At 42.0% G+C, this 27,085-nt stretch overlaps 1 long non-coding RNA gene across 1 annotated transcript; it reads right to left on the bottom strand.

Annotated features, from left to right (window-relative positions):
- Positions 1–714: 714 nt before the first annotated feature.
- LOC113967891 lies at positions 715–23,523 on the bottom strand. Its single transcript, XR_003534305.1, has 3 exons — positions 23,412–23,523; positions 7,413–7,463; positions 715–2,167 (listed from the first exon to the last, which is right to left on the bottom strand). It is a non-coding gene; the product is annotated as an uncharacterized LOC113967891 (long non-coding RNA).
- Between the last annotated feature and the right edge of the window lie 3,562 nt (positions 23,524–27,085).

The raw sequence follows: 27,085 nt of genomic DNA, 5'->3' as shown, positions 1-27,085 counted from the left end.
CAAGTCTGCATTTTAAAGGACTTTTGTACAGTTCGTGATTCACTGAGCAGAGGAGATCTGCAGAAAAATGAAAGAGAAAAATCTCAGCTGGAATAATAAAATCAATCATCACATCAAAGCAATGTCTGTTTTGGCTTTGCAGTCAGGCTAGACCAGTATTTCAGCATGGACAGTTACTGACAATGTAATAAAATGTCTTTCTCTTCCTTGTTTCCCCACACTAGTAACTTCTTAATTTTTTCAATAAAGACTGTAAAAAAATATAATATTCCATCAACTCTGTCCTCTTCCAAACCAAGGTTCACCTGGGTTATCATAATCTCCTCAATTTCAACCAAAAAGCAATCTTTCCTGGCATACCTGTAAAAGAAAACTTAGCCTGTAAAAAGGGTGGTAGGCTTCTTGGCATTAAGATAAATTATTTGTGCAGTACACTTCAGTCTATAGATTTTTTTTTCTTGCTATGAACCAGCATGAAAGCAAGTGAATGGTTCTCTCTGAATCAACCAGCTGCTTTTCAGTACCTTTTTCATTAATCCAGCGTATCCCAGCGTGCCTTTCACTCCATGCACAGGGAGGAATATCTCTGTGTCTACCTTTCGTGAACAAAACGCACACTTTTGCCTCAGGCTAGGGATGTGTCGAGAAGTGGAGGGAAAAAAACATAAACCAAGCCTCCAAAGAAAGAAAAACAATCTTTAGAAACACACAAAGAGTAACTATATAAGAATCCTGAAAGCTGATGACATAAAGAAAGAAAACAAAACAATGAACTTAGAGCAAATGTGCAATCAACTTGGATATGGTGCAGTTAAAAAGCAGACAAAAGCTTTATACAAACTAATTAATTGATTTAAGGCTCCACTGGGTGATATACAATGACATATTATTTACGTAACCTGTAGTTTACTGCTCACATAGTAATTTCCACCTCCCACCCTGTCAAATAGAAGAAACTTTTTCACCTTAAATCTTAGATGATGATGAGACCAAACAGCAGGAGAGGATGTACAAATGAAAGTAATTTAGTGAAGAAGGCTTGACTGACATGAAAACACAATAAAAGTTATGATAATGTGAGGGATATCAAAGTGAAAGCCAGGTGGGCAGACGAGAATAGGCAAGTTCCCAAGTCAATCTGAAAGGCGTTCTTCAACACTGGGGAAAATCCAGCCAATTATTTTCCAGCTTATCACTCTATGGGTCAAAAACTATGTATTAAATTTGGAGCACAAAGACCTGCCTTGTCTAAAAATTGTACTTATTGTAGAGATGGGCAAGGAAGAGGGGGAAGTGGAAGACTTTCAAAAGTTCAACACATACTTTAGAGAAGATTTGGGATTTTCTCTCTAAAAAGCAGACCAGCTGAATCTCAACTCTCCTACTTCTCAGGGAGTGATACATTAAAATGCTTTTCTCTGGTGTTTGGAACTACTTTTTATTGGGGCATGGTTTACTCTGTTTCTCTGTGACTGTGTGACAGTCACCATCTCCATTGAGGAAACAACCTGGCTCCCAGAAAGCATTCCCACATGGGGTTGCAAGACCAGGATTTTCAGAGTAACTGAAGAAATGAAGCTCTGGAAATCATCTGAAGCTGTGAAAATTATTTCTGATATTGTTAGACTGCCTACCCAACGCTTAGAGAGTGTATAGCTTAGCCCAGCAACCCAGTCTTGTCTTCAGCTGAAGAGATGCAGTTTGGATAAGGCCCTTACAGACAGTAAGTGGCTAAAATCCAGCAGATCAGTTCCCAAAATCAGAATGCTGCCAGCTTGTAGAGGAGCCAGGCTGCACGAGTGATGGGTGCCAGCAACAGAAGGGCTGACAGGTTGGGGTCCCACTGCCGATGTTGTTCCCTGAGGACTCCCTTGCAGCCCTACAGGAATAGGGTTGGTACAGGGAACACCAGCAGCTGCCAACCCACAGAGATTTAGTTACTGGATTTGTAAAGCACTGACAACACAATTATATGTAGAAGGGTCTTACTCTTTCTCAGATGGGCTTGACAGATATTTAGACATTTTATAAATAAAAATAGAAAGTAAGCAAACACTCCAAAACCCCACAGGCACTTCAGTTGTGTGAAGGATCTTACACTTCATGAATATTCTTTTTCCTTCTTGTTGTATTCATTGGTTGTTCTGTCTGGGTCCTTATAACTGCCCTGCAAAAATATAAAAAAAACCAGGCTGTGAAGAGAAGTCTTTGCTTGAATCTCTTTCCATTTTAAGTTTCCATGTCCCCAGACAAAAAACAGAAAGCCCTGGTCAGAATGAACTAAATAACATCCCTGCTGAGAATGAGAGAATGCAAGTCCCAGTGATTGACTCCTCTCCTCGAGAGCACACAGTCAGGTGCTCTGAGCACTGGACCAAGCCCGTCCAGCTTAACACTGCCAAGTTGGAAGCAAAAAGGGGATTTATTTTATACTTGAGGAGAAAAAAAGTGTGAGGCATTGTTCTCCAGGACAGAGAGGGCACAAAGGTTTCTATTCTGAACCTGCTATTTTTGGGACCAGTCCATGAGTCAGAGGAGAGCCCCTTCGTGTGCTGACATGGAGGAAATCCCGGCTCTGGGTGTTGCTTCCGAACGTGCTCTGAGCTCAGCTGAGAACAATACAACACACCAGGGCTGGCTCAGCTCACACTGCTGCAGTGGGTGGGTGGATGGATGGATGGATGGATGGATGGACAGGCAGCAAGGCAGTGCAGCTGGTGGAGCAGCAAGGCACACGGTAGGGCCAGGGGGGACATCATCCTGTGAATCATCCTGACAGTACAACCAGTGTGTTAATCCATCAGGTTTCCTTCCGGGTATTAGTAACAAGGGGAAATATCACCATGACAGGGAGAGTGGTTTCACTTTCCAGCATCTACATCCTCAAGAGGCTACTGGATAACTAAAGATAAGGCCAAGTTTGCCAAGAGGTTGGCAGCATTCAGAGTCTCCAGCTTTGGACATCTAATTTTGTCACGGGGGTTGAGCTCCTTAAGCAACCACCCTTGAGGATGTTCATTTAGCTATTCTGGATTGCCCCAATAACACAGAAAAGCACCCCAAAAATGCTATTACATGATGAACATGCCTGTGGTTCTTTTCACATTTATTTCTGTTAGTTTCTTCAGTTCTATTTTGAATATTTTTAATGCCTTCTGACTGTTGGGCAATATTCTACACTGTGCTGATGAATGGGTCAATTTTGTCATATGCTTTATCTTCAGCACCTTGATCAGCTGATCTTCATCTAGAATAAAGAAAGACAAGATCTGAGGACCAGACTGGTCTGTGGAACAGCAGTTTCTGAAACCATTGGCTTATCATCTGCAGCTTTACAGGGTGGAGATCAGTAACCAATTCACAAACCTCTTTATGGGCAAGTGCTTAGACTAAGAGCCATGGCATGTAAACACAAGTGATTCCTCAGTCCCATGAAAGGAGGCACAGACCCAACTCCTTCTGATGTTTGCATTCTGCAAACACTCGTGTCAATGCAAAAATATCAGCCAAATGTCCATGGAAAGCAAAGGCACAGGAAGTGCAAAAATAGAAGTGATTAATTTTCAGATGCAAATAAATATTTCTGGGGGAAAAAATCTCAACATGACTTATCCATCTAGCTCAACTTGAATCCCTAAAATCAAAATAAGGTTACTGGGAGTGTAGGAAAAGGTAAAATAGACATAAGTTGTTGAGGTTATTTCATTGATAAGCAGGTTCCACCTGCATCCTTATAGCTAAAATTAGTTTATTCCTGCTTCTTCACCAACTGATGGAGCTCTTTACTGAGTGGTGTCTAGCAGTGATCAAGGTGATATTACATCTCTTTAGAGAGGCAGCCCTCTCCAAGGATCTGTTAGTGTCATGACTTGCCAATGATGTATTGCTCTAAAAATGGTGCTTCTACAAAAGAACAGATCCTGGAGCAGATTTACCCTTAATTACAGGAAGGAAGGAACAGGAGAAGTATGCAGATACCAGAAGATTCATCTTGCCAAAATAGAAAGTGTGTTGCTGCAAGCTGGAGAATTTAAATGGTGGTGCTTTGGGGAGAGTCCCATGCTAAACAAATACCTCCTCTGCAATAATCAGGAATTAGGCCAGAAAAATGCAGATATCTGAAACCATAATGTATGTGGGGTTTTTAGATAAGAGATTTACTCCTGGCCAGAGAGACTCAAAATACCTTTTTACTTCATTTTCTAATATAGCACAGCGTCTCATGTTGAATCTATGACTCAGTATCATACAATCACATCCTGGTTTTATTAGGTAATTAGTCCTAAGAAGCAACCGAAGAAGTCCCACTCCCTTCTCGGTACTTCTCAGGTTTCCTGCATTTGTCACCTGAAGACGATTATTTGCCATCCTGTGTTACTGCTAATTGTCATTATTTTTTATACTAGACATTTGCATTAGGTTGTTATGTTAGTCTAATAACAATGACGCCCCCATGCAATGATACACAAGGGTGCACATCTGAGAGGGGTTTATGTATTTTCTCCATTTTATAGCACAATACTTATAAAATGGTTGAAATTATTCTACAGCCTTAGATAAGTCATTTAAACCAGTAGCAAGCCCAGGAAAAAAAACCCAACAAACTAACAGTCTAAATCTCAGCTCCCATTCTAACCAGAGAACAACACAAATGTAGCTCTGTATTGGTTCATTATTCTGTATCACATAACCACCAGTACATTGTTTTTGAGAGCTGAGCATAGTAGGGATTAAGTTACTAAATGCTCTTATCATAAAACAGATATTGCAGTCCTCAGGTTTCCTCTGTTAATCTGTTTGCTTTGCTGTATCTGGAGGATAAAAAATGTGGGAGTATGAAACATTTATCTGTTAATTAGCAATTATAAAACAGTAATGGAGCTTGTGTGTTTCAAAATATGTGAGACAATGCTTGATTTTATGCTTCATTTAGAAATATTATAAGGATCAAGGCATCTTCAATAAATAATTTAAAACTGTCTATATGAGGATAGGTGTAATCAAGTGAAAGAGAGACGAAGTCCATGCTGAAAGTTATGACCTTTTTAGCCAAGGTGGGTGTGTTTGCATAAATATAAATGTCTGGGTGACAGCTTTGGCATTAGGACTTGCCTAATTCATTTAAACGTATGCAAATGAATACAAGGTGTCAGGCTATGCCAGTTAATTGCACAATAAGTTGAGTTTGTCAGCAAAATATCCTTGCACTACCCTTCCCCTGCTCCACTGATAAGAGAAATATTTATTCTTTCTGTACACACAGGGCTGGAGCATTTGGGGTTTCTCTGTGCTTATTTGACGGGGCCCAACTATCATCACCACAGGGGAAGAGGAAAAGAAATCAGTCTGCAGAGCTATTTTGAGTGACACATGGTGGGATCATGCATCAAAAGTTTAACCGGCAAAGTTTCTGTCCCTCCTGAGCCATAAACCCCTGTCAGCTTCATGCTGCAAAGCAGCACCAGACAAAAGTCCCCACGCCGAAAAATTTACACCAAGCCCGCAGGAAACTGAGCCATTTGCGAGTTGTGTTCGCCAAGGGAGAAGCTGAAAGGAAAGGTCACATTCAGAGGAGGATTGCTGTGTCCTGATTTCATTGAGAGCAGCATTGCCATGGTGGGGGAAAGGCAAGGCCTGCGAGTCTTCCGACTGCGGCCAAAGCGCGTGGAGACGGGGCTGCCAAGGGCCATGGGCAGCGATGTAACCGTGTACAACAGCAACAGAAAACACTTTCCTTGTTACAGGGAGGTTGGTTGGCCTTCATAATCGAGGTGCATCCATGTTTTTGTTTATTACTGTCAGGTGATAGACCATGTCTGCAAAATAGCCTTTAAGACTTGCCTCCCAAACATTCACAGATGAGCAAATATACAATAGAACCATAACAGTACATTTTCTAAATCTGAGTAGAGGAGTACCCAGGTGGAACTGGGCTTTTCAGCCTAGGAAAGAGAAAAATTGGAGAGACAAAGACGATTCAAGAAAGCCATGGGTGGCCTGGCCCTTCAAACAGACCATGAGCTCTCTTCATCTCACTCAAGATGATTCACAGCAAGACATGATCTCACTGATATGGGCAGCTCTGCTGTGAGGTTCCTGTTGTCTCCATGCTTGTAATCTCATTTATTGTGAGATAGGACTTCTGCAAAGCTTTCTTTGTCACAGCTCTGTATTTGGAGGCTTTGTGTCTCAGAAGGGCTCCCTCACAGTCCAGTGAATTGTGTCACATCACAGAAAAACTGCCTCATGGAAGAGTAGGAAAGATGTGAGCGATCTGTGACATGACAAGTTACTCAGCAGCTTAAAGAGTATGGTCAAGGTGTTGAGCTGGTACAAGCACTAATCTCGGGAGGGAGCAGAAAGACACTGAGGAAGTGAGGTGTCAACCTCCATTATTTCTGAAACTTCCTTCTTAGACACTGCCTTCATTCCCAGATCTGGGTAGCTTTGATGAATTTTCCAAGCCCATTTTCAGATACTCATCTAAAGGGAAATGGCACATTTTAATGGTAAGCCAGAAGGAGCTGCCTTCCTTCCCATTAAGGACTGAAAACCATAGGAGCAAGTCTAGAAGGATGCTAGCCAGAAACAATGTGCCTGTCATTAAAGCATGGCAGGGAAATGCTTCCATTAGCTCCTGAAGGTACTTCTCCCTTCCCATCACCATGTCCTTTCCATCACCACCCTGCCAAGTTCCTGCAGAAGCAGACACTCTTTATAATACCCACTGCTCTCCAGCAGGCTTGGTGCTACTTGTATTCATCCCAATATTAATTATTGCTATTGATCCCAGGGGAGTTGGGAGGGCAGTTATTGAGCTGAGTGCCAAAGCAATGCCAGTGACATCTCACTTCTGCAGGGAGTTTCAATTCCATCCATCAAAGGCAATGCAAAGAGAAAGACTTTAGGAGGTCAGATGTTGAAAAACCATAAAAAGCTTATACTTCCCTGGAGTACCTATTCACCTCCTTGCTATGCACCTTCTCTGGCAACTGCCCTGTATCGTGGCAACCAGCTATTGTTGGGACTGTGCATTAATAGAAATAAGCTCTGCAACCAGAAATAAGTGAATATTACATATTTTCCCTCATTTGTGACTTTCACAAGACCTTGTTTTTTTTTTCTTCCCCTCTTCCTACTGCCTTTCTCCTGGGGCTCTCCCCAGGGTTCAGACCCAGCAAGCTGGACACAATTTCCAAATAAAAATAGTCAGCTTATTCATCAAACACATTCAAAAGTACTTTTTTTCCTAAATTGGAGGCTTGGGGGAGTTGTGTGTATGTTGGACCTGAAGTTCAGATTTCCTGTTTCACAAATCATGTGTCATGGTGACATCCCAAGTGTCCTAGGTCTTTCACCTTGGAAGAGTTTCCAAGGGTAAGTATGTCTGCTTGCTTGTTTGAGGGACTTACCAGGGCACATGGGACACCACAAGCCTCTGCTGTCAACAAAGCTGTGTGCTGCTAGAAACAAAACAAAAAGAGAGAAGAAAAAATTAAAGTTAGCTTTGTGGAAGGAAGTTGCGAGTTAAGAATGTGGTTGTTGGAAACAGGTGTTAATCTTTACTGGCTTGCTCCCTGCAAGAGTCACACAGGGTGCCAAGTTGTCCCTCTGCTTCTCGTAACATCATTGCCAGCTGCACCAAGAGTGAAGTGATTTCTCCTCCCTTCCCTGCCCTGAGAGACACAGAAGAAATAAAGGTGGAATATATTTGTCATGGAAGTCCTGCCTTGGGAAGTGCTATGCCAGCTCTATCTCGCATTGCCCATTGCAAACACTAACAGGAGGGATTGCAGCTCAGCTGTCAGATTAACCCAACAACAAACTGCTAATACAAATTTTAACCAATTTACGATTTTCTGAGCTCTGACCATGCCACTTGTTTTAAAGAAGTGCCTTCTCCTTCCACTGCTCCAACAAACCTTGTGACTTTTGTCCGTGCTGCTCCACAGTCCTACAATCCCGTGGGAGGTTCCTGGTGGTGCAACAGCCTCAGGGAGCTGAAATGCAGCCCAGGCTGAGTGTGGACCCTCAGCCTCCAGGCAGACCAACCAAAGGCTCATGGAGCAGTGGTAGGATTGGAAAGAGGTTTCAAAAAACTGCTCTGGGGCTATTGCGTTGTACTCAGGAACAGAAGGAACCTTTGGCATTGTACTGGGCTTACTTCCACTCTTTTTATGCAGGTATTCATAATAATGGCAAGAATTACATTTGCTTCCCTGTTCCCCCACCGTACCAGGCGGGTCTGATTTTTAGACACTATGACACCGTTCACGGTTACCGTGTGAACAGACGCTGTTTGCAGCTGTAGCAGAGCAGGTTTAGCATTCAGCACACGCAGCTGTAACATACACAGGTAGACCAGCCATGTGTTATTCTGCTTCTGGTGTTGGGCAATTAAACATCTGCTTTCACCAGGGAAATAATCTTTTTTTTTTTTGAAAGCCTAAGGGGAAAAAAAGCTGTTTTATTTCATTTTTCACACTATGCGTTTACTCTTCATTAAGATAATTTACAATTCAGGCAGTCCAGCATCACTCAACCCATTCCTTTCCTCCAATAAGGGGGCAACTTTTGATCACTGGCCACTTTGATTGCCAAACCATCGATCTTTTTGCAGTTACTGCCTGTTTATTCAAAGGGCCTTTTGGGAGCTACCAGCTAAAGTGCAAGCTCCAAACACTCCCATGGTACAATTCACATCCTGGCCTCTTTGACCCACTTTTAATCACTACATTCAAATCATTATTTTTAGATTATGCACTTATCAAAAATAACCTCTATGTAAGGCAGAAAAGCCAAACTGAAGACAACTTGCAAATTCAAACCATCTCGCACTACAGCAATGTCCAAGGATAGGACTGCAGAATCAAGAGAACAGCTGAGGTTGGATGACACCCCTGAGTACCATCCAGACCATCGTGATTGCCCGTGGTCACCTTGGCTAAGAGATACCACAAATATAAATCTGCAAGAAGAGAGCAGAGAGATGTTGCCTAGAATCTCAGCATTTGCAATAGGATTTTAAAACTGAAATGTTTCCCAACTTGTGCACTTAGCTACAGGCTTTCAGAAAAACCAGGGGTGTTTACTTCTTGTAATAATTTGTCCGTACAATTTATTTTGTTGGGTGTCCACACATGAACCTCCATACAGGTGGTCAGGACACAGGAGCCAAGTGCACACAGCTATTTAAGTCCAATACCTATTCTCTGTTTAGTGCTGCAGCAAACTGCATGTACTTGGTCCTGTGTTTACCCCACATGAGCACAAATATGGCCCCTAAATTTGCCTGGTCCATTTTGACACTTCTCTAAACTGCAGTGGCTCCCTCAGATATTCTCCCCCACTTCCCCCACGTTTTCCACTTTTTGCACATTTAGCACATTTCCATTTGCAATTTTGCACATTTTCCAGTGCAATCAAGTGTGTTCTCAGGCAGCTGGGGTTTCACTGATACACATGTGCGTTTTACACACTTTGAGACTTCTAAGCCAAGAGAAGAGAAGCAGCAGTTTGGCTCCCCCTAAGCCATCATGCGGGTCTGGAGCTGACCCAAGAGGGTGTGTGTGCATGTGTGAAGGGAAGAGAGAGCACTAATGAGCTCAGGTTGCATCCAAGACAAAACAGTTACTCATTGCCAGAAGCCAGTGGCTTTGCCTACTTGAGGAATTCCCATCTCTAACCTTTGCAGATAAAAAAAAAACCACCCTCACATTTAGCCAGTGCCTCATCATCCTCTCGTTTATCAAACACAAACAACTATCTCTAACAAGTCAACTAAAGCATAGAGGGAAATGCAGCGTTCCCAGCTCTTAAACCTATCGGTTACAAGCAAAGAGCCAGTGGCTAAACAAACAGAGGAGTAATCTTTCAGAGCCCAATTGGCTTCCTATCTATTCTGAGAGTGCCTGCAAATTCAACAGTGATTTATTAACCTCTACTGAAGGACAGAGCTGTTAATAAAAGCTCACCTTCAAATACCTCAGAAAATGTCAATATCCACAACTGACAAGTTTCTGAGATTCCCATTTAGCCCAAATCAGCACAGCACAGTGCACAAGAAATTGCTTCCATTCAAATGACGTGCTTAAGTCCAAGTGGTTTATTTGGAATAAATACAAAGATCCAGAAAAAAAAAAACAAAACCAAAACAAAAACTAAAAACCAAAAAAAACCCCCAAACATAGCACTTTTCCTGACCTAAGTTCTTAGAGCTGGCAGCTCCATACAGTTCATGTTCAATGTTTCTGAATTAGGAACAAACTCAAAAACAAGAGGTCAAGAATTAGTGCCCACACTTGCAAAGATCTCTCGCGTATTATGACTTATTTTCATTTGTGTGAAAACTACAAGTTTGGGGTATTTTTCATGTCCACTGGCCTAAATTTTATGTAGTTCAAATGAGAGCAGAATTTGGCTTTGTATCAGTGAAAGTGTTAAGTGTATGATCTCTTAGGGCTTAATATTCTGTGTGACTCTGCTTTTGTGGAGAGCAGGATGTTGCACTAAGGGCCCTCTTCATTAGTTTACAGGCTTATTTTTTAATGCTTGAAACATTTTAGAAGTGTTGAGGGCTATAAAGCTGTTGTGGCAATTAAAAAAAAAATTATTATATTTTTAAGTAAGGTACCAAAAATCATGCTATTCATGCCTGCCAAAAATAGCAGCTTTGGATTTCTCATAAGAATCTCAGTACTGAAAGGAGGGAAAAAATGTCAGAGCAATCATTCCTCACTCTGGGAATCAGTGAAAAAGCTTAGTGGTCCAGACTGTGCAGATCCACAGTCCAGATTCCCACCACTGCGTCCCTCCTGTGCTCATTTAGACATGTGCAAAGTAGATATAAATTTCTATTGCAGTAGAGAAATATTCCTGCTTTCCCAGTTTCCAAAAGTTTAAATGACAAAACCTATTATAGGCCAGGGGAGAAATGGCCCCATAATAGCCGTTGTTTAACTGAAACTCCTCAGATCTTTTTGTTTTTTCCCAGGAACAAAAATTCCCTGAGATGAGCTTTTTTTTTTTTTATTATTTCTAATAAATCCTGGTCCCAACCCAATGAAAATATGCTGGAAAAAGGTTTGTCAGACTTTTCCATGAAATAAGAAAAAAGATCCAAGTAGAAAAATCAAAGGAAATTTTAAGAACTTATCACAAATTCTTTCATTCAGGTGAATGAAGGAGCTTATATTATGAGTAAAGCTTTGGTAAGGGCTTATGCAGTTAGTTTTTCTGGTTGTGACATACAGATCTACCAATATTCTCATTGTATTTTTCCCATGTGAGAGTTCATTAGACTGTTAAGTCCATTTTCAATAAAACACGAGGCTTTAACTGTGAATAGACTAGTGAATGCCTATGCAATTGTGATATGAACTCTATCCAATATATGTGTCGTTCGCAGTATTTTAGTAAATATCAGGCAGAATATAAGTCACTTGTCATAAAAGAGCCCATAATTTAAGACACCTAAGGAATTCCAGTGCTTTGCAAGGCAGTACATGAAGTAACATGCAACTCATGCTGTCATTAGGGCTTATTTGAGAGGTTTAGATAAAGTGGAAAAATGCCAAAAGCAAACTAACACTTCAGAGGCACAGCTAAGAAATGACATGCTTTGGGGGGAGAAGAAAGGGGGGGTAACTCTTTCCTTGCTGATTTTTTTTTCCCTCAAATCTGAGTAATTATGACATTCCATTTCTTGCACAGCTTAATGCCTCAATGTATTGCCCAGACTGTGCTGCTCAAATATGTTGTCAGGACACAAGCTTTTCTTTCCTAGGGCACAGACCGAGTGATCTGATCCTCCACTGTCGAATTACCCTGCCTGTGTCTGGGGCAGGTCCCAGTGGGGAACACACAGGAATCCTGCAGATCAGCCAGGAAGCACTGCAGCCCAGGAGAGACTTTTCTAATTCCCTTCTGATGCGTCAGTGCCAACATAATGTTCTTGGCTTCGAGAAGTGTGAGATTCTGATTCATTTTTTATTTTTAAATGAACCATTTCACGGTGGAAACCCCAAGTCTTTCCACTCCGAGGATTGCCATTATTATTGGTGACATTTAGCTAGGGAACACTGAGTATCACGTCAGAAGAGCAACATTTATTGGAAGTCAAAATGCTGTCTCAGATCCAGGCTGATTGTGCTGTTCTGTTCTGCTGTGGGTAACCAGTTGGAGAAGACTGTAGGAAGGTCCTTCTGCCCAGGATGAGCAGGGTGAAGAGCATCATCTCTAGATTCATGATACCACCGTTGCTCACAGAAGAAAGGCTCCTATTTGGAGGACTAATGTGAAAATTGAATATAAAGCAACAGAGGCATAGAGAAGGGAGGGAATGAGTGAAGGGAAGGGGGGAAAAAGGAAGAGAAAACAAAGTTTGGTGAACTCCCAATGACAGAGCATTTCCACACAGGACACACCGAGGAGTGAAGCTGCCATGCAGCAAGGGCAGGCTCCTCTGCACCTTGCAGGCATGTCCCCAGGTCAGATGTGCTTGTGTTTGGCTTTGGTCCTCTGCACAAGGCTGCAAAGCCCTGGTTTTGTTTGTGTGCCTGGCCACAGACCACAGATTCATGGTCCTGCCCAAAAGCTGGTGAGCAGCCCTGGATGAAGGAACTGACCTAAAGCTGTGACACAGCATTGGAAGCTTAATGAGATATGTCACTCCTAATAGAGTAACTCAGCAGAAAAATGGGAATATCTTCAGAAATATCCTTTTTTTTACACCGGAATTAATCTCTTCTGTTCGTGGTCAAGCAGACCATGCCAGGCAAAGTCAGGACAAAATCAAGGCTTGGGCTACTAAAACTCCCAAGGCAATTGATAATCAGCCAAAATGAAGAAGCCAGGTAGGGAGTCACATACTCCCAAGTGTCTTGGTTACTACACTTTGTAGTGTATCATCCTATAGCCAGGGAGGGCAAATCTGGGTGCAACCCTTCCATCAGCTACTCTGGACCCTCAGCCTGGGTTTTGAGGTGCAAATCTTGGTCATTGCAAAACCATGCTGTTTAACATAGGCACTGTTTTAGTATGCAGCTGAGAGCTCTCACATTTTACATTATAGACAAGGCAACCCTGCAGACACATCAGCATTTACAACACCCTTGAGTTACTGTGTACGTAATGGCTCATGTGTTCGTGCCACTGGCAGGTCTGGCAGAAACCCAATATCACTCCTGACTATGTGGCAACCCCGAGTTTAATGATCAAAACTGAAACAAAAAGCTTAGATAACATTAAAGTCACGTTTCAGCTCAATCTCTGTAACTTTGAACCACCAGGTCAAGGCTGAAGGTTTTCTGAGGAATTTTTCAGCGGGGCAGCCACGTAGCTCACTTTAAAGCACGCGGACTTCAAAATCTCATCTTTGCCAAGGATCATTTAAAAACTGCCCAGTGTTGTTGTAGGGCAGAATTCAGGCCTGAGAATGAAATAAACCATTAACTTCCTGACCTACTGCACCTGGGTGCTGTTCTGTTGGAGGGAGGGAGCCCGAAATTCCCTCCTCACCACCTTTTGAGCCCATCACCATTTTTGGTTCTCATTAATTGTCTCACAGGAGTACAGAGGGCCCCCCAACAGAGATCAGTGCCTGACACCTTGATAGATACAGAGGGTGGGATTCCTCTCACCTAATTTTAGCTGTCTGAAGATTAGCTATCTAGTCTAAACTAGTCATCTAGACTCCCTTTATAGTCAATGGAGAGAGATAGGCACCTTTGTGGTAAAATTTGTCAAGGGTCCTAGCTGATGAATCTAATGTGTGTGTTTAGGCCTGAATTCAGCAAAGTACTTAAGCAAATGCTTATCTTTAAGCACATGAATGATCTGATCTCTGTTAAGTGGAGCACTTCAGCATGTTCTGAATTTAAAGATTACCATGGGCCTGAAGTGCTTTGCTGAACTGCTGAGCATGGAGTCGGGCTTGACACAACAAAGCATGGCAGAACAGAAACTAATGCACAGCATTGAGCTTGGAAGAAAGAGGGATTTGGGGAAGGGTGGAGGGAGGGAAGTCAATGTTCAAGGGGTGGCTGAAACTCCCAGCTGAATAAAAGAGACTGGAAGGATTAGAAAGAGCCCTGCATGGGTATCTCTGATATCTGTGAAATTCCCAGAGCAGGTGCTCTGACCTCTGTGCTGCTGCCACAGAAGAACAAGATGACATTTAATGCAATGGAAAAGCAACAAATCCAAAACCAATAAAAGGGAACATAGCTTAAATCCAGATGCAATGAATTTATGGACATCACCACCACAGGAAGTCATAGAGGGCTTAACAGTATCAAAAAAGAGGCTGAATATTTCTGAGGATATCCAGAGAGTGACAAAAATAATACCAAGAGGGAAAATCATGGTGTGATTACTCAGCATCCTTCTTTAGGGCTTGAACCAGTTTCTAATGGCTAAAAATCAAGATGCAACCCGCAAGGAAATGATGAGGGAGTGCAGGTAACCTCACAGAAGCCCCTGTTTGTATTCCTCACATCACTCTGAAGCTTTTTGTACCAATGACTGTCACATTCACACTGAACTGATGTGTGTGTCCATCCCTATGGCTGATCTCTTGAACTTTGGTATGTAAAAAATCCTGTAACAGTTTCAGCACTTAAATAAACCCCTCAAATTTAAATTTAAAACCAGCTTCTCCTGCAATAAATGGGTGTTGGTTGCACTGCATTAGAAGAGGTTGGCTTGATGTTGTAAAGTTAGCCCAGTGAGACAACATCCATGTCTATAAAATACTCTGAATTATATCCCACACTTTCTAAATACCTTGTTCCTCTTCATGCTGATAAAAGTGAGATCTTAACGATGTCCTGAAGTATGGGGCAAAAACATCAGCTCAGGGTGGGTCTGTATTTTTATGTGTGGTTTAGGTTTTCATAGCCCTCTATCTGTGCCCAAACCTGTCCTGGGTCTGTTAAGCTGAGATGTCTTTCCTAGCAGTTATTTTTCTAATATTGGCATCATTCTGTCTACAAACTGCTGACAGACAGATGTCATGCAGGTCACATGGAAGGGGCTTGGGGAAAGGAGGCTGCAGATACCAAACTCAGTGTAGGGAGAAAAATTTCGAAGGGGCGACAAGACAAGCAGAAAACCCAAATTAAATGCAGAAATTCAAATCCCACAGTAAAAAAAAAATCCCTTTCAATTGCACTACACAGCATTAGGAGCTTTCCACGAGAATGGATGTTTTAGCAGTTTGAGTTTGGGAACTTATTTTGTAACCATGCTCTCCATATAAAGCACTGCTCTGACAGACATCTCTCTCTCTCTCTCTCGCAGGAAGGACAAGTGATGCAAACATCTGGCAGGTCACCTTGCCTACAGCCCACATTACAAAACATCACAACAGAAGCACAAAAATTTACCACAGCGCTTCAAATCAGGTGTCTCTGGTGCCACTGGTTGGGACAGCACAAAGGCTGGAGAAATCTGAACTCTGAGGAATAAATTCCTCTATTTTCTTACAGAAAATCTTTGTATGACAGAGTAATTTGCCCATGAGGCTCCAAATGGGAAACAAGCCTGAAAAACATTAGTATCTGGGGATTTTAGCTGTCTTGGTCCAAGAGGCAGAGCAGACAGGGAAACCAAGATGATTTACTACTTTTTGTGGGGAAAAAAAGGACACTCAAGCAGAAAGTCAGAGGAATCTTTGCACAGTCTGATACAGAACCACCTTCACAATCATTTTCTTTCTCTGTTTATACTATATTCCTTTTCTTTCCTTATGTGTGTGATACTTACAGGAAGCTGATTGAAGATGTTTTATAGTGCGTGTCAGGAAATATTAATATCACCTTTTAATTACCATACAACACCCTGAGTGCTTTTACAGGATGTGGTAAGGGGGAGAGCTTTATAGATAAAATGAGTAATAGAGCACCTTTCAGTACCTAAGGCCTTTGGAGTGCTGAGCAGAAAATTAAATTCCAAAAAAACCAATCAATATTTCTCACACTAATACATTGCTTCTAACTCTTTTGAATTGTCCCTCATTTCTTGGTATTTTGTTTTTCTTAAATGGTCTCCCTGGAGACAGGTGTCTGCATGAGGTTCAGAGCTTTCCCTTAAAATAGAAGAAATAGTAAGTTTTTAACTCCTGGTGCCTATGAAGGAAAACCTGAGCAATGTTTTTAACAAGCCAGAAGCTGAAGAAAAAGAAGTCTCATATTTTGCATCCTGTATTTATTTTCTGCATTTTCTAAGCTCATCTCACGTATTTGGACACCTGTCAGATGAGATATGAATATACATTATAAATTATCAAAGTGCAAAGTAAAGGCATTAGACTGGCAGAATTTGGATAAGTATTCCTGGGTTTTGTTGGGCACCCAAGCAAAAACCCGGGTGCTGGAGCTGCACCCATCAGCCACACATAGCAACACACAGGTCAACCCATGGTCACTGATTGCAAAGGACTTGGGGTCAGGTACAGCTAGCAAGCTCCACGGTGTCTTCTGTTCCTTTCAACTTCTTTCCTTCTGTAGAGGATATTTCCATTGATTGATTAAAATCTTGGATCACTGGCCCAGGCTTACTGCACTGCCGCATTGCAATGGCTAAGATAATTACTGCTTCAGCTCCCCACAAAGAAACGTGTATTTGTCTCTGCGTGGAGGGAAAAAATAACGTATTTTCCCCAGTGATCAGCAATCCACATGGATTTCTAATAATCAAAGGGCTTCCTCTGGTTCAGCAGCATGTTGTAAAGCAAAGTTTATAATGTTGAAACAGCGATTGCTGGCGGCTTTCTTCCTAATTTCTTGCCTAAGTGAAGTGCAGAGACCAATTTCCCATTGTACTGTTACCTTCAATAAAAATTAGCATTCAACTTGTCAGAAGCAGCCATCTCTCATGCCAAGCAGTGTCACAATCTTGAACACTCCGCACTAATACGGTTGTGTTAGATTTTTTCCAGCAGCAGGGCAGTTCCCAGAATAAAAGAGCCAAGACTCAATTCCTTGTAATTATTGACAGGCGAAACACATGTGCTTAACCAAAAGGCAGGCACAGAAGGACAGCCCAGGGCTAAGTTTAATGGTCTATCGGTGATAATCTGTAACAAATGGACATTGGAGAGATCTGGGCACTGCCTGTGAAATGAATGAAAATGGCTCTTTAATTATGCATCAGCTGCAGAACCTGTTTGCAGCCAAGCCACTTAGAAGCTGGTGTTGGGAAGATCAAGACAAGAGTTTTCATCCTGGGAGTTCTTGGGTGTGGTTGCAACTGTCTTGACACTCAGGCAAAGCCAAAGACTTTTCTGGTGGTTACAGCTGAGGGATTTGGAACTGCTGCCACTGTCACTCCACGTACATAAGTTTTTTGCTCCCTCCCTCACCCTTTGCTGTCCTATTCCCCCCTGGAGCCCCCACAGCTCCACAAGCTGCACAGCTCTTGGTGACGTGGTCATGTTGACTTTGAGGAAGGTCAGTTGGACATTCCCAGTGTGGTCTACAACAACATCTGCTCAATTCAGGCCAGGTCCCTAAACCTACCTTCCACGTCCCATTGCCCACCCTGTGCCTGAGCTGGCTATTTTAAATATACATATTTTTAAGTATATGCAAGATCTTTTGACGCTGTAATTAGAGATGTGTGAGCAACCTGGGTGGGATCCATCTCATCCAATTTCAGCTTCTTAACACAGAGTTGCCTGCCCATCTGGGCTTTCCCTGTCATCAATCGAGAGAGGTAAGAACAGCCAGAGGGTGATTCATCACACCTCAGTTATGGCTTGGATACAGTGAGTTGGCTTCTGGAAGCAGATATAACTCCACAGGTTACAATGGGAGTCTAAACACCCACCTGCAGCCAGACAGCCAATTCTGAGACAGCAAAGGGAGAGGAAACCCATCCCATGTACCTGCTACAGTGGCAGGCACTGATCTCAGTGAGGGGCCCTCAGAGCTACTGGAATGCAATTAGCAAGATTCATAAATGTTGATAGGCACAATTGTCTGTGGGAAATTAATTTTTTTGGCTCCTTGACTTCTCAGAATTGCACCCCCTTGCATCATTTCCACTGCTGACTCCATAGTACTCGAACCAAAGAGAACCAAGGGTAAGAAACATTTGAAATGATGGGTGGTGTGTTTCTGGACGTTGCCTGACCACATCATAAGGTTGTGCTTGATAAAATATGGAATTTGACAACATTGATGATGGGTTAGTGGGCCAAGAGTTTCTTCCTTCATTTTCAACCCTTTCCTTTTGGGCAATCCTTAACATTGAACAGTTCTGAAGTACGATTTCATTTACCTTCAATAGGAAGATCAGGAACCTGTGAATGGCCATATCCTGGCACCTTTACTCAGGAAAAAGCTTTCTTTGACCTGACCAAACTCTGAGTTAAGGACCTCAAGATCTGGTCCTTGTGAATAAGCTGTAATGGAAACAACTGTGGTTGAACTAATGAGATAAAAATCATCCTCTCAGAGGGCTTTTAATCAAAAAGATTGTCTTAGTTTCTGTGCAAGTGGGGCTTCTTTGTATAAGCCCATTGACTTTTTGAGTCTGGAAGGGATTCTCTAGGTATCTGACAGATTTTTCTCATCTAAAAACCCCAAATCTCTGATAGCAGACTACACTGAAGCTTAGTCACTTTTCATCCCAAATGTTCACTAAGCCTCTATTTTAGGGAAAAGAAACAAAACACCAACCAAACAGGGATAACTATAGTTCATTCTAAATGACAGCTTGTGTAGACTTTTTGTCTTAGGTTGTTTGAAAAATTTGCAAAACTATAAGGTTTTGAGAAGTGCTCATATTTGACCAAAATCCACATTGCAGAAGGAAGGGTAAAACTCAATTGTCTTTGAGAGGAAAAGGATTAGGCCAAAAGCAAGTACTTCTGAAAATCCCACACCAATATTTTTATCACTGATGTCTGAAGGGAATGTGGCAGACACTCACAATTCAGATTCACTTCAGATGTAGATCCCAAATTTAACATAATGAATTTGATTAATTCCAAGAAAATATAATTAGAACATGTTTATAGGCATTAAGCCATTCTGATGAAAGAAATATTTTTCAGCCTTATGAAGAACAAGTCGTGACAGACTAGTGCAGGTTTAAAAATCTCAATGTGATTAATGAATCAGATTGTACTTCTATCCATGAGCAGAACAGTAATTTAATTCACTGGTGAATAGTAAGAAGACAAAAATTAACCAAACATCTAGTACCTTCATGTGCAGTAAAACTCAGTAGCCCTACAGCACTTGAAGCAGTTCTCCATTTAAACCATGTTTAAATGTTTATAACTTAAAAGCGGAAGACATCCCTTTAAGTTGAATTAATTACACTGATAGAACTATATTTTAGCCTTCAAACCTCAAGGATGAACGTAGTGTTTCTATATTAGAGAACGATCTGGGCTTTCTGGATGTTATTTTGCAAGTTTTAGCCTTACCTCTGATAGTCTTAAGAAACAGACAGGCTGCTTAAGGCATTCCTCCCTGAAATCAGAGACAGCACAGCAGTCCATCCAACAAGGCAAGTGAAAAGCTCTGTAAAGTCATTCCTAGGTTTAAAGTGCTGCTTTGCATCTGGCCATTCAAAGGAAGCTATGGCACTTAGGGATTTTAAAGCTGGTGACTACAAAACCCAGTGAACGCAGCTTTCTGCAGTTGGCAGTGGGGAACAAAAGAAAAACTACACTCCAACTGGTTTCAGGAATTCAGCCCAGACTTTGACAGACTTTCAGGACTTAAAAGGGGGGAATGGGAAGGGAGAGCAGTTGGATCTGAGACTTCCAAAGGACTTTCTGACCCGGAAGGATTTCTGCAAGCTACAATAACCATTCTGCGGTAGGCTTTGACAAATGGGCTTAAATAAACAAGATGGGTAAAAGAAGTTACACTTTTTACCATTTTCTGTAGACAAAAGGACAGCCCAGCTGGAAGAAAGACTATCTGTTAGTTTGCCGTGGCTGATTCTCTTCAGCTTACAAAATCTTTGGTAATTGGGAGGGATTCACAGAAGTTCAGCACATTCCTGATTTTTGTATAACAGTGATAACGATGTTCATGATATGCTTGGAAACTCTCATCACTTTACATGTTCAAAGCATTGTATAAACATTGTTTAATTAATAGTTGCTAAACAGTGTGTTATTCCAGTGGTTTGGATATGCCTTTGAAGGGTACATGAGTACTTAGATTGTATATTGTGAAACAATTTGATATATTTGTTCATTTTAATTAAGTTTTTCATGTTTACATACATGATACAAGGTCACAAAACATGACTGCACAGGTGCTAGAATGGAGAGGAGTCACGGTGGCCCAAGGGGATATAAGGAGCTGTAATGGGATGAAGCTGGAAAGGAAAATTAGACAGACTATCAGACAGTGTTTGCTGCTGACTAAAAACTGAAGAGCTCTTAACTGTGCACCAGGCTGTATTTATGGCAGTAACTGTGTTGGCCAGAATGATGCATGAGAAAGCTTGAGAAAAGCAAGTGAATTTCAGACACACATCCCAGAAATACCATGGAAATATAAGGTCTAGTCCAAAGGACATCAAAGTCAATGGAAAGATTCCTACTGAATGCAAAGAGCTCTGGATCCCAGGTTTCCCTAGGGAAATGGTGAAGGTGTCATTTCTGGCTCATTTTAAAGTTAAAAAAAAAATACTGGAGGAGTAGTCTACAGTAACAGGGATCACACCAATGTCTGAATTCTGCTCTTGCATAGCCCAATGATCAAGTAGCTGGTCCATCGCAGCCTTTCTCCCTTATTTTTTGTATTTTCATTAAAACTGAGTTAGATGCATTTAAGTCCAACCAGAGCTACTCACCTAGTAACAACCTAGTAACAGCTGGTAAAATCAGTTGTTTCCAAAAATTGGTCATAAAAGGCTATTACAGCAGACAGAGCAAATGGCCTGAGAACAATGAGTATTGCCTGTAAGTGTAGTCCTTAAATAGTGACACCAAGGTCACATCTGCCACAAAAAGAACAATTCTACTGCTGTCCTTTGTCTGCCATCATCTTCTGCATTTGGTTCACTGAACAAGAGAAGGAAGTCTACGTGGTTGTTAGAAATTACTGGAAATGTCCAGTGGTCTTTACTCTAGATTTTAATTCTTCCCATAATATACTTATCAGATATAATCTGATTTAGGGAGGAGACAGTTTGTCTCCAGTGTTTCTCCAGAGATTTTGACCTCTTCAGGTCCTGGATTCCACCCCTCTGACCATTGCTAAATATGAAGTCTATCAACCGAGTACAGTGGTGTATTTAGCCACACTCATTTACAAAGCTTTTTTCCACTCTGTTCCCAGCTTCCAGTGTTCCCTCTGATCTTTTTCCTACACTGAAATATCTTCCTGAGTTATTTTTTTTCCTCCTGTCTGTCCAGCAAAGCCCCAAAGTCTGCCCTCATACACTTAACCATGAGAGTTTCTGCAGGACACTCAACTTACTAAAATGTGTGGAATTTCTTGGTCTTACTAGTTAGAACATGATTTGGTCTTCATTCAAAGTGAAAGGCAAATATTTGTCTGGCAAGGTGACTCTAAGCATTTACTACGTGTTACTTATCCAGTTGAGTCTTGGCAGTTCTCCCTACCTTCGCTCAGACTGACTCTCCTCTCCTTTACTTTTTTTATGCTCAGATACACTCAAGTAAAGCTCCTCCTGACTTGCTCTGCTGCTGAGAGAAGCAATGCTAATTTCCATTCTCTCAGTGTGGGGTGTAACACTGCATTCCCATTCATGCCTTCACCAGCTGAAGCACAAATATCAGCCCTTCCTACCCACAAAAATGAATGTGTTAAAGACCACGACTCGCTCAGGCAGGACAGTATGGGGCCCATATAAGTACTTTGCTGGATAGACAAGACCGAGTCCTAAAATGGGATAAACTTTCATCTCCCTTTTCACGAGGATAGTACAGCCATTTCTCTCTGTGAGATCTCACATGAAGAAATTAGTTCTTGTGAGCGTTTCGTTCCCTCCACCCTCATGAAGGACACTTGTTGGCATGTTTCCAATCATGCTAGAAGATTGCTGAAGCCTCCTGGAGGTGAGCCAAGCCATGTCACATCCAGGGGGCCCACTTTGCATTTTTGGCTTGCATGTGATTTTTGTTTTCAGCTATGGTGGATAAAGTTTTCAAGTATATGATTCATTGGTGCTCTGTGTCAAGCCCACAAATCTTTGCTTCTTCCCTTGCTCCTAAATTATATGCCAGCCAAGGCCAGAAAGGCAGGATTGTCATTCAGAGGCTTGCATATGGCTCTAGTGAAAATTGCTTAGTAGGGGGTGATGTGACTTTATGATACCTATGCTGTCAGCTGAGGAGGGCTTTTTATAGTTAAATGTGATGACAACTGCACCCTATTTATACCAATGAACTTAGGCATATCAAAATAGTAACATCAAGAGGAATATCCTGGGCAAAAAAAAAAAAAATCACACTGCTCAGTTTACGCTTTAAAATAAATATTTCTTTAGCTTAGAACTGATCACTGGCTACAAACATTGGAGAAGTGTTTCAGGGCTTTGACTCCACCCTGAAAACAAGAGTTTGGGTCTTGCCTCTTTCAGGGCACACATGGATTTAGGTTGTCATCCCCACAACTAAACATACACAGTACCACTGGACATTTCACTCTGTCTCCAGGGCAATTTGAGCAGAAAACAACCATTAAGAGAAGAAAACCTGTAATTATGTGGTTTGTATCACTCTTAACATTATTATTATTATTATCGTGAAGGGGGTGCATTGCCTCTGTCCTCCAAAATTTTTGGAGTACCCTTTCTAAGCCAGGATGAGTGCATTTTCACCAGCTGAGTGCGGGGTGGAAGGAGAGTATCTGGAGGCCCGGCATCCCTTGGTACCGTGGAATTTTTGGGGGTGTCGTTAGGCCATGCTGAAACGAGAAGCAGAATTCCCCAGCTCTCAGCTTTCAACCTTCTCCCGAGAGGCTCCCGAGCAGCTGAGCACAGTCGAGTGGTGCAGGGCTTTTAGACACATTTCATGTGATGGAGTGGGCAGGCTGGCAGGACCAGCACGCTGTTGCTTGGGGTCCCAGAAGTGTTATCCACTGCTCAGCCCAATTACTTACCTCCACGCTTTGGGAAGATTCACCTTCTTCCCACAAGGCTTGCCTGAGTTGCTGAAACCAAATTCAACTATTAATAGTCACATTTTCTCTTTTGTACCCTGTGGTATGATTATCAGAATTCAGACTGCTCCCAAATCCCCCTTCCCACCAGTTCCCACAACTTTGGAACAGTTTAGAGGTCACTCTGCATTTTGCTGTATTGCCCTAATTGCTACTCAGCACTATAATTGATACGTTAAAGCCTATTAAAGTATGGAGCCGAGCCACTGCTTTACAGTCACTGCACTTGTAATGCCAAAAATCACTTACAGTTTGTTTCTGTGCTTCATTTCAGCTACTTTTAAATAAATGTCTCTCCCCAGGACCTGGACGATGCGAAAGGGATTTAGTCTCAGAGTGTGAAAGTTGCAGCCTGCAGCACCAGAAAAAGAAAGCGTTCTTACAAAGCTATTCAAATGGATTTCCCTCACTGATTGCTTCAGCCAAAAGTAAATTATAAACCAGACATTATCAAAGAAAATCGCTGTAGCACATTCCAGTTCATTTCACTGTACAGCGAGGATTTGAATGCAGAGGTGCAGGCCCTCGGTCACATTTTCATATTTGCTAGGCAAACTCACACACTAGAGCAAACTTTATTTATATATGTATACTTTAACTATCACTTCTGTTATTTATTATGGCAGAGGATGCCTTCAGGACATTCTTGAGGGGATGAGCTGTCTGGCATGCGTATAAAAACGAAGCAGCAAAATCAAGTACAATTAAACTTAGCAGAACTATTAAAAGCCTTAGACACCCAGCAGTCAGGCAAGGCTACTGCAGGACATTTCTAAAAGCTCATGAATACAAGATAAGAGGGGAAGGGTCTGCCAAATGCCAAGGTGAAATGTGTGTTCTTGTATATCATTTCAAAAGAAATACTGGAAAACAGAGGGAAAGCAAGAGAGCTCAAAGGGCCAATCCACCCCAAAGCAATTTATGTCAGGGCAAAGAATAACAAGGAGAAAATATAAATGATGATATAAATATAGTTCAAATCTATTAGAGAATAATGTTCTCAAAACGTAGGAAATAAAGGGGTTTCTCCAGGATATGCAAAATTCCACAAATACAGAAGGACTAAACAAAGTCTACCTATTTCAAGAGAATTAAATGCTCTGCAGCTGAGACCATGCTGGGAAAACCAAATCAAACTGAGTTCTTTATAAGGAAAGAGTTTGGCCAAAGTTTTCAAAGGCATCTCAAAAGTCGCTGGGCACTTCTATTCAGGCACATAAACGGGCACACACAGATTAACAGGGTTTGTTCTGCCATTCTGTTTGTTTCTTCCATCTCAGTCTTTTAAGGAGGCATTACAGAAATGGAAATAAATCTTCATCTGTGTGGCATTTACCCCACAACAAGACTGTCAGGTGCACCAGGTAACATGTGGACTTGTCTTCCCAGCCTCAGGACAAATCTGGACTGACACCCCACAAGACATGGAGCTTCAGAGGGGCTCAGCTCCCTGCCTTGTAACAGCATCTATGTGTATTTCTCTGGCGCCACCCTCCAGAGGGACAGAGAGAGAGGGGACAGAGAGAAACTAATTTCAAAAATCAGTGGGGGACTATTGGGTCTGATAACTGAGAGAGCAGGAGGCTGGACTTCCCAGCACTGTGTTTCTCAATTCCTGTAGCTTTGTAGTTCTCACAGGGCTCAGCAAATGTGGATCTGTTTCATCTTTCAGCTATGACCTGGATTTGGCCTCCGTGAAGGACAACCTGGGACATGCAAAAGCTCTACACCAGCTGCATCTTCTACAGCACAGGGAACTGCCCCACTTAGAGGACCAAAGTGACAGCTACGAAGGAAAGACCACTTTTAAAAAGAGAAAGCCCCATGGCAGAGGCCATGTGAGGGATGTGTGGAGCCAGCGTGTCTGTGTCCTGTCTGGTGGGCCACTTGAATGAGGACACCGCCCTGCAGTTGGACAACCACTCTCCTCTTTGCCCATCCCTCAGCAGACTTTCTCCTCTTTTCCATTTCACTCCACAGTTCTTGGAGATGCAGTGTGGACCACAGGTCTGGATTTAACCTGACAGGACATTCTCAGCAACAAAATGACGCCCGAACAACCTCGGTCTCTTCAGATCCAACTCCATTCCAGATGCAAACCTCTACAGCTGTATCACATATCCAAACTCTGCATATCACACTCAAGTCTCTGATAATGAAACAGCTGCTTCTGGAACCCTTGCCTTTGGCTATAACCAGGATATTATGACAGTTCGGCTACCACTAAATTCTCCCTACCCTTAGCACACTTGGGAGAGTATCCAACTCCTCTCCCATCTCCTAAAAGAAGGAGGATTTTATTCTGCATTCATGAGAAGAGGTAGGTCTCTGCTGGTGGGGTACAGATCAGCTTTCTGAAGATCACAGTGTTTGAATATCTAGCTCTCAGCTTACTGGGAGGTGCCATTGTAGCTTCAGGAGTGCACGGGACTGACAGCCTGCAATACGTGCCTTATCCATCATCCTGCTGCACAGGAGCTCTGAGCCAGCCTCAGCCAAAGTCAATAAAGTGCCATGAAGGCTCAGGATAAATTTCAACTGGAACAGCAGTAATTGTGTCTGTCACCCTGTAGAGATGTAGAGAAAGCAAAACCCTCTGACACTGCTCAAGGACCTTTAAACTCCAGGGCAGACTGGCCATGGAAAATCCTCGAACTGAATAAGATTGTCCCAAGGAGCTACTGCAGAGCCAGTGGGCAGGAGATCCAAACAATTTGTTCCATTTGAGATATACTCAGAGGCTTTTCCATGATTACTTCCAAACCGGACAAGAACAAGTCTTTTCCTGCCATCTGAAACACATTCGACCAGTGTAATACTGGTTTAAGGAAAGAAAGGAAAAAAAAAAGAACCCAATAAAAACTTACCCTGCAGTTAAGCTGTGCCCAGGAAACATTGTGGAAAACAAATTTTGTCATGTGAGCATTGGAGCACAGACTGGTGCTTTTAACCAACAAGATGATTGTTGTTCTAAGCTGCCTCTCTTCGTGCCCTTCAAATGGGCTATGGATTGAAAAATTAGTAGTTAATAATAAAATGTCAAAGGTTGAAGGAAGTGCAGGTTCCTCCACATAGCTGGGTCCCTGTTTGGGAGTTTCTGAGCAGTTTTCCACATCCATTTGCTATTCAGCCATGCTGCCAAAACGGCCAATAAATGGAGCAGTCATAGTTGTGCTTTTTGTGCTATTCATCCCCGGTCACTCCACATCAGACAGACGCAACTCATTCATTTCATAAGGCCACCAAACAGAAGCCGGGTGGTGAAGGCATCCGGTCCCTGCTGAGTTGGCTCAGGTCTTCCTCACGATGAGGGTCTCCACGCACCACTATTGGCCCCTGATTTTAGAAATTTGTGTTCTTCTCTTCCAGTTAATGAAACAGAACCACATTGTCAAGGAAATGCTCGCAGTGATCTAATAGGTCATCCTATCTTTAACTTCTATCATTCAAAATAGAAGGAAATTATTTTCCAATCGTTTGAAAGTTCGCATTGTGAGCAAAATAAAGCAAAGTTCACTAACCTTTCATTTGCTTTGTGAGTTTTTCCTCTTATGGGTATTTAAAGAAATCAGATGTGACAATCCTGGACAATTAAAGTCTTTAGGAAAGGTCAAAAATCTCCCCAAAATAGAGAAAATGTAATGTTTCCAAAAGGCTTCTAAATCCTTTCCAGTAGATTTTGAAATAATAATAATTTAAAAAAAAAAAAAAGCTCTCTGTTTCTCTGCCAAGTGCCACCAAACAAATCCGTATTAAAGCCAGAATCCACTCACACAGGCCAGTGCTGCACACTAGAAAGATAAGTTTCCTGATCTGAAAATTAATCTGAGTCATGTCTGCATTTTAGCATTTGTGAGGAGCACTTTTGTAATACTGCTAATTCTCTGATTAGTCTGACAGGACTTTTTTTTTCCCCAGATAAA

Source organism: Neopelma chrysocephalum, unplaced genomic scaffold (genome assembly GCF_003984885.1).
Source record: "Neopelma chrysocephalum unplaced genomic scaffold, ASM398488v2 Primary Assembly neopelma1_65, whole genome shotgun sequence".
Taxonomy (NCBI): domain Eukaryota; kingdom Metazoa; phylum Chordata; class Aves; order Passeriformes; family Pipridae; genus Neopelma; species Neopelma chrysocephalum.
The sequence above is the reverse complement of the archived record's forward strand: the minus strand, read 5'-3'. Positions and strand labels throughout refer to the sequence as shown.